The sequence below is a fragment of the Mirounga angustirostris genome, unplaced genomic scaffold, assembly GCF_029215605.1.
Source record: "Mirounga angustirostris isolate CCGP_5_RB_7025 unplaced genomic scaffold, mMirAng1.0.hap1 SCAF_2, whole genome shotgun sequence".
In the NCBI taxonomy this organism is placed as follows: domain Eukaryota; kingdom Metazoa; phylum Chordata; class Mammalia; order Carnivora; family Phocidae; genus Mirounga; species Mirounga angustirostris.
The window spans coordinates 119,701,214-119,714,336 of record NW_026991710.1 but is presented as its reverse complement, the minus strand read 5'-3'; the positions used below and the strand labels follow the sequence as shown (position 1 = coordinate 119,714,336).

At 35.1% G+C, this 13,123-nt stretch overlaps 1 protein-coding gene across 3 annotated transcripts in view; it reads left to right on the top strand.

Annotated features, from left to right (window-relative positions):
* The window catches only part of INPP4B (inositol polyphosphate-4-phosphatase type II B), an 824,845-nt gene that overhangs the window by 130,755 nt on the left and 680,967 nt on the right, over positions 1 to 13,123 (top strand). For all 3 annotated transcript variants that reach the window (XM_064585102.1, XM_064585100.1, XM_064585099.1), the window contains exon 2: positions 10,800 to 10,862. The gene's annotated coding sequence lies outside the window, so the exon portion shown is untranslated. The remainder of the gene's footprint in view (positions 1 to 10,799; positions 10,863 to 13,123) is intronic.

Here is a 13,123-nt window from a genome sequence, read left to right as displayed (position 1 = left end):
TAGTAGTAATACTAAAATATCTTTCTGGAACCTTTTCAGGTCATCTTATGTAAAAAGCTAGAAAACCCTAGGACAACTTATTAAGTGAATACCTGAGAACTAAGAAAAAAATTTTTTTTTAAGATTTTATTTATTTATTTGAGAGAGAGAGAATGAGAGACAGAGAGCACGAGAGGGAAGGGGATCAGAGGGAGAAGCAGACCCCCCGCCGAGCAGGGAGCCCGATGCGGGACTCGATCCAGGGACTCCAGGATCATGACCTGAGTTGAAGGCAGTCGCTTAACCAACTGAGCCACCCAGGCGCCCGAGAACTAAGAAAATTTGAGAAGAATTCACAAAGGATTTGAGATCAGCATTGTGCTATAATATAGCATAAAATCTCTCAGGATTTTGAGAAAACAGTAGCTACTCTAGTATTGATTTTTTAACTTAGGAACTCTCATGGACATTTACAAGGCTACACACCAGAACTAAAGCATGTCAGCTCTGTCTGTTTTCAATTGATGGCATTTGTAGTTACTTGTGGAAGACACAGCACCTTGCAAACAAAACAGCCTTTCAGACAGCCCTAGAAGAGAACCTTCTGTTTTAAGTCCTCAATAATTAATTCAGTAAAATTCAGTAACACTGCAGGCAGTAAAAGTGATAGAGATAGTGAAGTACTCAATAATAATTTTAACAGACTAAAACACTTAGTGGTAAAATTGATAAGAATAAATTTCACAGAACCTACAGAGATAAGTTAGCTGAACCAAGGATTAAGAAAGCCTTTAGTTTAGAGGAATAGATCATTTAAAGTGGGTTTCTTTTTTTTTTTAAGATTTTATTTATTTATTTGAGAGAGAGAGCAAACATGAGCAGGGGGAGGGGCAGAGGGGGAGGAAAAGGGAAAAGAAGATTCTCCCATGAGCACAGAGCCACATGTAGGGCTTGATCCCAAGATGCTGGGATCGTGACCTGAGCCAAAGTCAGATGCTTAACTGACTGAGCCACCCAGGTGCCCCCAAAGCAGCTTACTGCTTTATGCCTACTGATCACTTAAGTTCCTTGTTAGAATGAAAATTGTGACTCAATTGGTCTAGTGTAATGCCTGGAATTCTGTATTTCTAACAAGTGCCCCAGTAATGTGATACTATTTATGGACCACCTTTTGAGAATAAAGGATCTAGACCCTGAGTGTTTGACTTTGGCGATAGCATGAGATAGAAGGTGAGAAAATATGCAATAAAATATATAAAAATCATCTCAGAGACTAGTGCTGGTTGTGTATGTGTGTTTAAATGTAAATGGCATAATATATGTAAATTGCTTTAAATTCTTCGAAGGTAGTACCCACTCTAAATTCAAAGTATAGTGTGTATACAATTCTAATGAATACCTGAAAAATATAGAAAATAGTAAAGAAATACACAAAATATATTTTTAAATAACATACATTTTATTTATTTATTTGTAAAGATTTATTTATTTATGAGAGAGAGAGTGTGAGCAGGGGGAGGGGGAAAGGAGAGGGAGAGAATCTCAAGCAGATTCTGGCTGAGCACAGAATGCGCCCAGGGGCTCCATCCCAGGACCCTGAGATTTATGAACTGAGCTGAAATCAAGAGTCAGAAACCCAACCAACTGAGCCACTCAGATGCCCCATAACATACATTTAAAATAAAATGGGAGACTTCCTTGTAAGAGTTAAGTAATATATTTAAATAATAACACATAAGAACCAAAGAGGTGCCATAGTAACGGGTACTGACATGGAAATAGTGGAACATTAGCTCAGCGGAATAGTCGAGAGAACAGAATTGGTGACAGCTACCTGCCTTCAAATCCTGCCTTTGCTCACTGGCTTTGTGGATCAGGTAACCAAACTGTGCTTCAGTTTCCTCGTTTATAAAATGGAGTAATAGTTTACTCAGCTGTTAAAATTGTTACGAGTCTTAAGTGTGTAAGACATCAACACAAAACAATGTCTGGTTTCTATTTGGCAGTGATAAATGTTTATTTTTACCATTATGATAATAATAAGGTACTTCGAAGGTAATTCAGATCAAGAGATTAAAAAAATAGTTTTCAAAGAGTAGAAGTTTTTTTTTTTTTTAGGTCTTTTATTGCTTATATTCCTATGGGAAAATATTTTGATTATTTTTTGACTAAACAACAGAGAGTGAAAAACTTATGATTAAATACGTAAAATTATCAGTGAAATTAGAGCGTATCATTTAGAGAAGAATGTTTTCATCAACTGAGTTAAAAGTCTGATTATTAAAAAAATAAAAGGGCAGAAATTAATTGTTCCTCGTATTTACTTTTTAGTGTGCTTTAAACCTGGTATGTGACTTTGTTGTTGTTATTTCTGCCTTTTCTCTGGCATATATTAAGCATACATTTCAAAATGCCTGTGCCTTGGTTATTACCTTTGTGGTTTTTATTATTGATGTTTAATATAGGCATAATTATAATTTAGAGAAGAAAAATTTTTTCTATCTCATTGCTTACAGACAGAGATAAATAGGTGTTTATTGTATTTTTGTTTTCTATTTATGTTTTCTTTCCAAAACTTAAATGCAGAAACTTTTAAAAACCTACAATTACAAATGTAATAAGTGTATCATAAAATAATAAGCAAAGGAAAATTAGAAAGGAATCAAGTCAGTAGAAATTTTAGTATTTGCAAAGGGAAATAATTTAAAAGGTCAGGTGTAACACTTAAAATCTGACTATGTTTCCTGGCTAATGTAGCCCAAATTAAAAAAAAAAAATCTCAAATGTATGTACTGTTAAATATGCAAATGTGCTTTAAAAAATGGAATATACATATATTTTGTGCTAGATTCCCTTTCATTGAACAGAGTCAACAATGAATAAGTAATTTGAGGGGGAAATGTATAGGTTGAAAATATGGAAATTGGCTGTATTCCAGGGAAAACACTAATGTTCTCTCTTCAGGTGCTGCCCTGAATTATCATACCTGTAGATGCTGAGAAAGAACATTTACAGATTGAAATCTGCTCTTTAATTTCTGTCTGATTGTCTTTAAAATCAGGGATCACCTTTATAATCTCTTTGTACCTTTTTTTCAAGTGGTATAGACAGATGGGTGGGGATTCCAGTACCACTTAAAAAAATGAACTTTATTGGAATATAACGGCCATATAGAAAAGTGAGCAAATCTTAAGTTTACAGCTTGATAAAATTTTGCAAGTGAACATACCTGAAGATCCAACAGCCAGCTCAAGAAAAAGAATAGTATCAGTACCTTAAAAGCACCCCCATGTCTTCTCCCAGTCACTACCCCACAAGAGGTTCCCTCCACTTTTTATATATATGTTGTCATATGGTATGTACTTTTTTGCATGTGACTTCTTACCCTAATTATTGTTTGTGATATTCATCCATGTTGTTCATATAACTGTAGTTTGTTCATTCTCATTAATGTGTAGCATTTCATTGTATGAATAAATCTTAATGTCTTAATTAGTTCTGCTATTAATGGAGATTTGAGCTATTTCCAATTAGTCCCTACTATGAAGAGTGCTGTTATGAACATTCTTGTACATAATTTTTGGCAACCATAGTGTGACTTTATAGTGATTATAAACCTAGGAGTGGAACTTGCCCAGCCACAAGGTGTGCATATGTCCACCTTCAGTAGATACTACCAAACTGTTTTCTAAAGTTACACCAATTTCCACTCTCTGCCCTTCACAAGCAGGATATGACAATACCATTGCTCCATATCTTGCAACTCTTGATGTTATCTGTCCTTTTTATTTTGGCCACAGTAGTATCTCACTGTGATTTTAATTTGCATTTCCAAGAGACTAATAAAGTTGAGGAAATTTTATTATTTTAGTTGAAGATTTGAATGCCTTCTTTTGTGAAATGTCCATTTTTGCCATTTTTCTTTTGAGTTGTCTGCCTTGTTCTTATTGATTTGTAGGAGTTTAAATATCCTGAATATGAGTCATTATCTGATATATGTATTGCAGGTTTCTCCTTGTACTCTGTGGTTTTCCATTTCATTCTCTACGTGGCATCTTTTGATAAAGAGAAGCTCTTAATGTAAATGCACTCACATGTCTTTTTCCCTTTATAGCTACCACTTCTGTGCTCTGTAAGAAATCATTGTCTACCCCAAAGGGAAAGATATTCTTTTCTGAAAGCTTTATTGTTTTATCATCCATGTGTTAGTATACAACCCTCTGAAAGTGATTTTTTTGTATATGTAGGAGTTAAGATTCACGTTTTACCCCAAATGGTTATATAATTAGTTCAGTATCAGTTAGTGGAAAAATTGCCCTTTACCAACTTCTCTACATTGTCAAATTTACTTGTGTAATTAGTTGTCATAATTTGTGTGGTCTTTTTTTTGTTTGTTTTGTTCCATGTATCTGTTTGTTTTTGTACCAATTCCACACTGTGTCAATTATGAAAGCTTTATAAGTTTGATTCTGGTCATTGAAGACCTCCAGCTTTGTTCTTCTTTAATATCACTTGGCTAATCTTGGCCCTTTACATTTCTGTATAAATGTTAGCTTGTAAATTTAAAATTAAAAAAACCAAACTACTGGGATCTTTATTGTGATAACACTGTATACATGGGTCAGTTTGGGGAGAACCAACATCCTTTAATAATGAATCTTCCAATCACTGAGCTTGATGTCTCTCTTTCCATTAAATTTTCTGCTTTATTTTCTCTAGGTAATGTTTCTCTAAGTAATTTTTAATTTAGAGGTCATAAACATGTTTTGCTAGATTTATTCCATGGTATTTGAGGTTTTATTTCTATCTTAAATGTAGAATTTCTTTTTTTTCTAAGTAGGCTCCATGCCCGGCTCTACACCAGCTCCACACCTAGCATGGAGCCCAGCATGTGGCTTGAACTCATAACCCTGAGATCAAGAGTCAGATGCTTAACCGACTGAGCCACCCAGGCAATCAGAATTTCTATGTTTTTGTTTGTTGTTATGTGGTAGCCCAACTGATTTTTGTATAATGACCTTAAATCAGTAACCTTGCTAAATTTACTAAGTAAATGAGACTAATAGTGTTTCCGTGGACTCATTATTCATTATTTTAATTTTAAATGTATTTCGTTATTCATTAAAATAAATGGATTTAAAATTGTTGGTATTTTTATTTAAAATAAAATTTAAATTTTTATTTTTAAATATTAACTGAATAACAGCATTAACTGATATAATAAAAAGAAGCTGGATAAAAGTGTAGGATAGTGTGTAGGCATTTCAGCAGGTATTAGAAAAATTGGAATTATTGCCTCTTCTCTGTCCTCATTTGCATAATACTCGAGTAAATGAGTCTGCCACTCTGGTCTTTTGTTTCCTCATCTATAAAAGAATGACATTGGACTAGATACATTTAAGTTCTTTTTTATCAGGGGTAGATGACTCAGACAACTTTTGGGTAAATGTTTGTGCTTTCAGAATTCTCTTTTTTCTATTCTTTCCCTTATGGTATTGTGACTATGTAGGCAGTGATTGCATTTTCCTGGGGGGGGTGGTGCTAGTAGGTGGGACCACATCCACTCAGCACTCCCATGTTCCCTGATCAGGGTACTTAGGAACTTCTGTCTCCCTAAGGCACCACACATTGGCTGTGGGCATAATGGGACTCTGCCTCAGATTCATGGTTTTAGATATTTCCCTCCCTCTTCCAAAGCCACTTAGCTGCTTCCATGTAGTGTTAAATGCTGAATGCTAGTTTTCTCAGACAGTCTTGAGTTCTCTCCAGTCTATGCCCTGAAAAGCAGTCTACTAGTCCTACTGCTCTTATTACCAAATTCATGTGAGGATTTAACTTAGAGGAGGGAAATGAAGACTTGATATTTGACCTCTTCCTCTTCTGTCTTCTTCTCCATACAACCCTTGAGCCTAAGGTAGTTTTCCATCTCCTTTATATCATACCCTATGTTTTCTTCACTAATGGCATCATATAACTCCATGATCTAGTTCTCTAATTCTGACTTCTAATATGATAATGCCAAGTAAGATCGTCTTTTTAAAAATTAAAAGGAAAGCCTGGTTTTCATGACCGCCACCTTGCTATGGATCTAGAATTCTTGCTGGTGAAGCTGTAGTCTCCTCCTTTCTTATTTTACTTACCTTGTAATAATCCTAATCCCTCTGAGACAAGTGCTACCCCTGGCAGAAAGGTGAGGTCAAACATAGAGAAATGCAAAAGCATTGCATATGGATTATATTTCCAAATAATGACATCTTTGTTTTCTGATGGCATATCATTTCTCATGTTGCTTTGTCTTCTGCTTCTGCTTCTGTTCTATCTAACATATTAGTTTGTTCAAATGTTCTTTAAATTTTATGTGGCAATGACAAGGACTGTAATTTCTATATGGGACATGATAAGACATTTATGCCACAAAAATTAGCTCTGCTTTATCTTTGTTAATAGATATTTAGTACATGGAAGTGAGTATGTATTTATTAGGAACCACCTCCTATGTGCCAAGCATTGAATTAAGTACTAAAGGGGATAGGTGAGAGGCACAAGATACAAATACTCTTGAGGAACTTAAAATATAGTTGGGGAGACATGATAGCACAAGACAACCCAAGAAGACAATATAAATTATATGCATTGGCTATAATTGCTACACAAGGTCAGAGAGTGATAAAATCAACAAACTCCGAAGTACCTGGGGATCACTTTGTGGAGAAGTTGGCATTAAAACATTGACAGGGTGGTAAATTTGGAAGGTGCTGAAAAGTAAGAATTCAGCCACAACCAGAAGGAACAGACATGGAAAGTGGAATTGGTGAGAGCAACGTGAGAGCTATTAGGCACTCTGCCTGACTGAAGATGAGAGATTATATTGAAGATTAGGAGAGATAATATTGATTATATTTTATTGAATTTATATATAAAATTCATGGAATGCTCAAGAAACTTCAAAAAGATTGTATATCCAGTAGGCATATTATACAATTTTTAGCTGCTTCCCCTATGAGTCTCTTAAAATTCAGATTGTGAAAACTCCTATGTAAATGGGAAAATATTGACCCTTTAAGACAATAGCTATCAGATACCAAAGTGATTTATGAACACAGGGCACCTTGTAGAAATTCCCTAGTATGAGCATGAGAACTGGTTAGATAACTCCTACATTCCTAATCCAAAAAGGCTGGGAGGTCTAGAGATTAAAGGCTTATTTCTTTGGAGTGAACTGAGGGTCCATTGGGAATGTCCACAAGGAGGTAGGTTGTGGGGTGTTACCTTTTTTCCCCTCCCAGTGATAAAAAGAGGTGCTTCAACAAAACTCAGTGAGTTTACTATGTGTCCCTTGAAGTTTTGGGGGTGGTTTTGGAGACAGTGGACTGATTTCTGATGAATCTAAAGCCAAGATGAGCTAGTGAGCATTTATGGTAGAGAAAGTAGAGGTGCTCAATTGAGAGTAGCCCATTTCCCCAGGGTTTGTTGGAGAGGTCCCTGTGCAGTAGATCTGGGCCATGAATGTGAGGGGGCAATCATGAAGGTGTCCCAGAGAGCTCCCCAGGGGCTGAACTGCCTTTAGCAGATAGCTGAACGTGTTAGTTGGAGCTGTGGATGTGGTAAGTGATAAAGTGAGACAGTATGACTCATGTTGAGGTAGTATAAATGAAAGGTCCTCAGTGATTGGAGAAGGGGAAATAATCCCTGAAAAACCTGGAAAAGCATCCACTGGTTGAGAATCAGCTTTAAATACATAATAGCTCTCTTAGCTCAGTGAACAGAAAGTAAATTTTCCTTCTCCATTTACCTCTTCTTTCCTTATCTTCCATTTTTTCACTCCACTCCCATATTCCAGAGGCATTGGGAGCAAGATTAACTGGCTGGGGAAGAGGGACCTGGGGTAAAAATATAGGACCAACATATTCCTCTTCACTGGCTGTTGGTTTCCACTTTCAGTGGATCCTAGCTATGGAGGGAAAACAACTTAAACTTTAAATCAGCTTTTTATATGCAACTGGCTATTCTAAATTCTAAATTGAGAATATGTTTGCTGACAGTATACCTGTAAGATTTTTTAAATTCCAAGTGATCAGGGTAGGGTACTATTTCTTGTTGCCTCAAAAGATGCTACATTAGTTTACTAGGACTGCCATAACAAATTACCACAAATGGGGTAGCTTAGAATAAGATAAATTTATTCTCTCACAATTCTAGAGGTTCTAAATCCAGAATAAGGGGGTCAACAGGGCCATGTTCTCTCTGTAAGCTCTAGGGGAGAATCAGTTCCATGACTTTCTCTTAGCTTCTGTTGTCAGCAATCTTTGGTATTCTTTGGCTTGTTGACTCCAGTCTCTTCTTCCCTCATCACATGATCTCCCTCTGTGTGCCTTGTCTTTATGTGGCATTCTCCTCTCTGCATGTGTCTTTGTGCCTCATCTTATAAGGACACACCAGTCATATTGGATTAAGGGTCCCCCCTTTCTATATCATATAATCTTAACTCACATTTTAATTATATCTGAAAAGACTCCATTTCCAAATAAGGTCACATTCGCAGGTGTAAGGGTAGGACTTTAATATATTTCCTGGGGGACACAATTCAACCCACAAGAGAAGTTATGCAGACTTTGGTCTGCTTGATTCCAGCACCTTGGGGTTGGGGACTATTGGTGTGAATCAAAGTCCCTTCCCAGTTTCTTTATTTCTAGTCATATATGCTGTATCTTTCAAAATATACAGTGAGAGGTTCGAGTCTAAAACAGTGTTACTTAATCTGTCCCTATCAGGGATGCAGCTACTAGAAATACCTTTTTATATTTTGTCTCTTTTCTCCTGATACCATTACTAGTATTTCTCTTCTTTGACATCCTCTGAGCATGTTAATGAGAGATTGGGGAGAAGTATAATGGGCTCTCTGCAAGTCAGCCTCATGCTAATCTGGTCTCCATGTTTTTTTTATGATTCCAGTTCTTTGTATGCATTGTCTCAGCTCCCTGGAAAGACATATTCTTACTTACCTGCCTTCCAGACTTAGTCTTCCAAAGTTCCTCTCTTTCGTGAAATTTTCTTAGACAAAACAGGACCGATAGTCAGCCAGTATGTATCAGTTCAGCTATTCTGACTGACTTTTTAAAGATTATTTTTTAAATCTCCCTTTTCTGACTGCAGAATATTCTTTCAATACCTTCTATTGCTCCAACACATTTTGTGTTTTGGATTGTTTAATGATTTAAACTTGGTGTTTACATCAATTACTTGAAATAATTGTCTAAAGATGTGTTTCCTCCACCGAACTGTGTTTTTCTTGGGTCATACTTTGTTTATTGTTTTCTCTAAAGTCAGTCCATACCCTTGTCTTGCACTAGGGGCTCATGAGGTGTTTTCTGAATGGGATTGAGTACTGATAAGAGTACACAAGGGGCAGTTTCTTTAAGAGAATCTTGAAATATATCATAATTTCTTGGAGGGTTTCTTTAAATTAAAATCTTTAGCAAAATCAAGAGAAGCCAATGCAGTAGAGTGGTTGACAACTTACTCATCTTCCTGAAAAAAATTTTTTTCTCCACCTGTCCAAAGACCTAAAATGATTCTTTCTTTCTTTCTTTCTTTCTTTCTTTATTTTTGTCATCACAGACTGTGATTAACAAATAGGCAAATTCGGTGATGTCCAGTATGATACTATTTTAATCATTCCACCACATGGCTCACAGAGGCAGAGATTTTCAGTAGGGTAGTGAGATCTTTTTGAAAGGGGAACAATGATAATAATATTAATGATGTTATTGATAATTATATTAAATAATATTCATTAGTTCTATATCCTTTATACATTTTTATATCATTTATCAGCTCTGTGGAGTAGGAGGGATTATTATTCTGATATTACAGATGAAATGTAAAGGCTTACAGAGTTTAATGTACTTGCCCAAGGTCACTTGCTAGTAAGATGTAGTGATTACAGTTTTAAGACTATTCTTACAATGACTGTTATAGTCAATTAATCAATGATGCTTTTAACTGTTAACATTTGTTCAAATAACTTTCTTGAGGAATGAATTTAAAATTCTTACCTAGCTATGTAACATTCCTTTCTGGAAAGCTGTTGCTCAGACTTGAATTTCTTATTCTCCAATCTGAACATTCAGATAATGATGCAATAAAATCTCTTATGGAATACTCATCAAGATTGTTATATGCTAAGAGAGGGAATAAGATATATTTTCATACTTTTGACTTCTATAAAGTGCTTTCCTCCTTGTTGCAGCATAGAAAAGCTCTGAAACTGCATCATATAAGCAGGGTAATCTGCAATTATTTACAGAGTCATCCCATAATATCTCATCGTATTACTTCTGTGGAAAGACAGAATAGGAAAACACCCAAGCTTTCATGAATATTTTAAAACCCATACTCACTGCAGGAGGGAGAAAAGTAAGTTTAGATAATTGCAAATTCCATTTCAGTTAGCTGTATTCCAAGTAAATGTTCTGTCCCAACATGGCTTACATCTTATCTTTTGAAATGGTGGAAGCTAATGCTTTTTGTTGCTCAAGTGCTAGTTTTGTTCCCATGTGAGAAGATAGAGAAGCAAGGAAAACAAGGCTGAGTATCTGCCACAGTCACCCATGTTCTCAGCTATAGGAGAGGGGGAACCTTTTAGGAAACTACCTGGCATTTATAGCAAGTATTTCCCAAGGCAGCTGCTGAATGGAGCTGAGTATTTTGCTAAGTGATTTTCGTCTCTGACCTTTATTACTAATGAATCTTCTTCAAGAAGTATTTAAAGAGTAAAAAGAAAGGTTGTTTTTATTAATCTCTTTTCTCTTTGCCCACAGAATCCAAAGAAATGGTGTTACCTGGCAAGAGATCTGCTGTTTTTTATGAAAATTCAGATCAAGGTAATGCTTATTTTGAACTGATGTATTTTTTAGTTTAACTCTGACACATTAGACTCATTGGCTTTCTTGGATTACTGGTTTTAGCTATTGAATAACCCATCAAAAAATAATCAAATCATTATCTGAAAAATGGAATGATTTATGATGATCATCATATTCATGAAGTGAATAGTAAATTTTAAAATATATATTAGCTTATCAAAACTATGGATAATGGTTAATTTTATGACAGTTTCTTTCATTTATGTTAATAAGTGAATAGGATCTTGACTAGAAGATTGCATTCTCTTTGGAAATAGCTCCAATTAGTGTATCATATTTACAAATGATAGACAATAAGACAATTAGATTCTTACCAGGTGACAGTGATGAGATTTGCCTTTTATTTAAGCATTAGTCAGATGGCTTTACCTATTATTTTTTGAATATGTGAAAATTTCAGTACAAATTCCTAGAAAACGTCATCAAGTTTTTATAAAGGCACCCTCATGCAAAACATATATTTTCTTTGGAAGATTGAATTATATCATACAGTTGCTGAATAGCATGTCTGATTATGCTTAACAGATTGCCTATTTAGTTGCTAAATTTTCAAATTGCTATGTGATTTATTTACATATCTTGGCCTAAGAATATGAACACTCATGCAAATATTATAATGACATGTACATGTAAATGAAGTGTGGGTATAGATGCAGATATATAATGTGTGTATATTTTATGAATAAAACTATTATCTCAAAATAGTTTTTTATGGAAATTTTTATGAAAGGTTAGAATTGTGATGGGGAACTGGACCCATCTCTCAGTACTTTCTATTCATACAGCTGTGAAGATAGGATGTCACTGTATGTATATGAGCACAAATAATAGAATTATTGAAATATACATTAGACTACATTCTAATTGGAATTAATTGGGTTTTATTTTTGACAAATCATTGAATTCCTAAAAACAAATGAGTGCTGAAACAAAGGTAGCATTTAAATTTAATGGACATCAGCAGGAAACTTGTTTCTGAACTTTAATTTGTAGTTGAACAAAAATTTAGGTTGAATTGCAAATTGGGGTGTTTCTACTTATTTCTAGTTTTCAGTTAATTCTTCAAAGGATGTATAAACTCCTTAAGGAAGCAGATTTTCTCCCCTAAAGGGGATTTTGAATTGTAGGCACTCTATTCAAGTTTTATCTATACTAAAATGTTAATTCAAACTATAAAATATCTTAAAATGGTTAATGACAGCAGTTAAGGGTTGCCTTTTGCATAGAACTATTAACTGTGACTCCCCAGAGAGAGACATAATGAGCACTACTTACTACCTAGACAATATGTGGAACAAGGTGAAGCTGAGCTATATGATATAGGCATAGGGAGATATGTGGTGGAAAAGTGCTTGTTGAGGGTAAATTGATGAATGACACAATAAAGAGAGAGGGAAAAAAACACCCTGAATGAGATGAAGCCAATAAAGAGGGTCAAGGATCTATGACCTTTAGGATGAAAATAAAGAATGAAGGGAGCACAGACTAACCAGGAGGCATTCATGTGATATTTTTCTTTTTTCAGAGGTCTGTATATGCTAATATTCAATTTTACTAGCCTTTTATTTTATGTATTTAAGAGATGAATAAACTTATTCTGAACTGAATGTAATAACAGAAAAAAGTTAGGGTTGAGGGAGGGATATTTCCATTAACATGGTAGAGTTTTCAGAATTGTGTGTGCAGAGTAACAAAATTCACTTCTCCTCAACATGAAAATAAAGGAACAGTCCTGTATACAAAGTCCGAGTGCTTTGGTCTGACAGAAGTCCCCAAAAGCTTACGCTCTAGCATATGTGTATTTGTGTGCAGGGTGTGAGTGGGATGTGGATGAGTAATTTGGAGTGGAGAAAATGGTGTTCACTTCATCATCTCTCTACGTTAGACCTTTCGATTCATTGAAATAAGGATGTTTCCAATCTTATAAAAATAATTCCTATTAATATGACAAAGAATGCTAATTGTTGATGCTCAGTATTCATTATCTCAGATGGAATATAGACATTTAAATTTCAATGTTTAATGTACTGTTGGGTTTGGTTTACTAGTGTTTTATTGAGAATTTTTGTATCCATGTTCATCAGGGATATTGGCCTGTAGTTCTCTTTTTTAGTGGAGTCTTTATCTGGTTTTGGTATCAAGGTAATGCTGGCCTCCTACTATGAATACGGAAGTTTAAGACATACTAGTGAAGGTGCTATTTTTAGACAAATGGGACC